Source organism: Lactuca serriola, chromosome 5 (genome assembly GCF_051521515.1).
Source record: "Lactuca serriola cultivar US96UC23 chromosome 5, Lser_US96UC23_V15, whole genome shotgun sequence".
NCBI lineage: Eukaryota > Viridiplantae > Streptophyta > Magnoliopsida > Asterales > Asteraceae > Lactuca > Lactuca serriola.
In genome coordinates, this window is record NC_136412.1 from 348,598,442 (window position 1) to 348,601,598 (window position 3,157).

Here is a 3,157-nt window from a genome sequence, read left to right on the forward strand (position 1 = left end):
TACCCATCTGCATTTGGTTGAGATCAATGGCAGAGCCAACAGGAGATATTGTTGGTTTCTTCTTAAATACGCTTGCAATCTCCTGATCCATCAGTGCAACTTCCATGAAGTAGCACACGAGCATCCTCTTGAAATGGTCAATGATCGGACCGTATTCAGCTTCGTTGGTGAGCAGGATGTTGTGCAAGATAATCCAATCATAGGGATTAAGGTTTGGAAGATCTGCAAGGGAAATAGCATGTTCGGTTTTGGCAGATCCCCGAAGTACCTTGAACCGAATGTTGATGAAGTTCCCTTCACTATACGGCTTCAAGACCCGAACGTTGACAATTTTATGAGCGCTCCAAGTCTGATACTGAGGTTGAGTAGCCTTCAGATAAAAATTGATTAAGTCCCGATCAACCTGTGGATCAACGTTGGATAAGGCATGAAAGATGAACGCCTTTCGGGTCAGTGGCATGTCAAACTGAGAGTCGACAGTGTTGGAACAATCAAGAGAGATTACAGGTTCCAGCTACAAGATACTTGATGTGTCAATGGCTTCTTTTATCATCCTCTCGAGAGTCCAGGCAGGAAAAAGAGTTTTCTTACTCTCAAGAAGGTCATGGGCTTCCTTCTGTTTACGTTCGGCTTCTTCAGCCTCTCTTGCCACACGAGCACTGATATCAGCCTCATTGCGTCGACTTCTACACTTCAACAAGTCGGCGATTGTTTCTTTGTCTTCTTCTTCTTCTTCTTCATCAGCAATCTTTTTGCCTTTGTCTTTCACACCGGAACCGGAGGCTTGGCCTACTGGAGGAGGTTCGGTAGTGTGAGTCGCCTTTGAGGTAGGAGGTGGTTGGGACATAGATTCCTTCTCTCCCCCTTGTTTCGGAATGGACACGAAATCAAGTAGCCTTTCGAGTTTGCTGAGCAGGGCAAGGGCGGAAGCGAGCTTCTCTGCAAGGTCACGCCTCACAGTATAGTTAAGAATAGGATCATGTGCTTCGAGGATGTTGGAGATGGCAGAGTGGACATCCGAAACACACGACTTTATCACCTCCCTTTCAGACCGAAGAGAGTCAATCTCTTGTTGAGAGTTGGAGAGTTGAGCGCTCTTGACCTTCAGAGCAGTGGTCTTCTTGGCAAGAACATCCATAAGAGAGTTCTCGGCAGCCAAATCTTCTTGTAGCTTCGAGAGACGCTCGTCAATGGTTGTGCGAAAGGCTGAGTTGTCAGCTGAAAGCATTTGACGAAAAGAAGCGAAGGACTTCAACTCAGTGGAGACTGACGTTGCTAGCTAATGAATAATAGGTTCCAACGTAGTGTTGGCAGCATTTGCATTCTCCTGTAAAGACTTTAACAGGGAAGAGGCATCAGAAAATAGTTTATCGACTTTTGCGGTCGCAGCCTGACAGGCTTTTGTTGAGGCATCTATGGCGGAGGTTGCAGAAGCAATGGAATCTTGCTGAGCTTTTGAGAAGGCGTCAACAATCTTCTGAACTGCATCTTCAGAAAGGGATGACTGAGAAGTGGAAGAGGAGGCGATGAGCAAGTCAATCTTGTCATGGAGCTCCTTGAGATGTCTTTTTGTGACAGGAGCGCCGTCATCGTCATCACTCTGTACTTGAAACGGACTATAGTAGACCGAGTCAAACGTCATATTTTCCCCGCCAAGGAATGGTTTTTCTCCCTCTGAAGCATGACCAGGAGAAGGTGGTGGTGGTGAAGCTGGTGGTGTAGTAGTATGGGTAGGTTCGGGTTGCGTTGTTTCGGGTGTTGGTGTAGGTTCGGGTGCTTTTGTGGTTTCGGGTGCTGGAGTGTTTTCGGGTGCATCAGTATGAACCCCCGTATCAGATACGTTGGCTCTAACATCTGCAGTGGATGTTGTGGTTGCGTCGGTGAATATTGGTGTTGGTATTGGGATGGAAGTGGGTGGTATTGAAGTAGTGGAAGTTATGGGGGGAATAGAAATAGGAATGGTTTTTGGTGGAGAGGAAATTAGAGAAGTAGATGCATGAACTTCTGGGGTATGAGATCTGGGTGGAGTATTGCCACATGGAGAGTCATCAGAATCTGAACTCTCACCCTCAGACTCGCTTGAGGAGGAAGCGATAATTAACTTTCGTCGTGGTTGGGTTTTTCTCCTCTTGTGTTGTGGAGACTGAGCAAGCTTGGTGGGTTTCCTTTTCTTTGGAGATGGGCCTTTTGCTCGTTTTGCCACCTGTTTCCCCTTATCAGCCTTTTTGCCTCTTGGAGCAGGCTTGTCGGCGTCATGTATTGACTTCAACATCTCTGGAGTAAGATCCCTCGGACCAGAACGCTTAAACCCTTTGTACGTCTGGATAATCCGACTGTCAGCAGGAACATCCCCATACATGGTCTCCGAAATAGACCCGTTGAACGGAAACTTTGAGGCGTCCGACACAATGATATTCGTGGTATGGAAGGTACCAATCGAAGACATTGGAGCACCAACGACAATGGGGACGTGGTACTTGTCCATCACCCATTTTGTGATAAGAGTCCAGAACCTAGCATACGAAATCCCTGAATGTATGGAGGTAGAGGAGAGACTCTGGATGAGTTGTAGCCATAGAACATGCCCATAATCCATGTTGATGCCATTGTAGATACCATACATTATGTAGAGAAATAAACGGATGGCACCATCAGATCCAACACTTCTCTCGGATAACCCCTTGAAGAGAACAGTGAACAGCCCATTCCACTGTGGAGGTAGGCACGACTCCTTGAACTTCGTGACCGTAGAAAGCACCTCCGGATAACCCATGCTATAGAACATGTTGAACAAGTGACCCATTGGAACCGTTTCAGGGTTAACCCTCGAAGAATCAGGTTCAAACCCTAACAGCGAGCAAAACCTTTGCTTTGAAATTGACGCCTTGTGCTCAAAGATATCAAAAAAGATTTTGTCAACAACCTTGTCGTAGTGAGCGGTCGCAAAGATCTGTGACAGGAACTCCATCGGAACAGTTTCAACCCTAGTAAGTGCAGGAGCGATCGGAGAAAACTTCAGACACTCGATGATGGGGAACATGAAGGTGTCGTAAGCATGAGGGGTTAAATCGATGATTAGGCTTTGTTGTGGGCGAATGGGAAAAATGTGGGATGTTGCGTGAACGGAAGATGAATCTGCCATTGCTTGAAGAAAGTA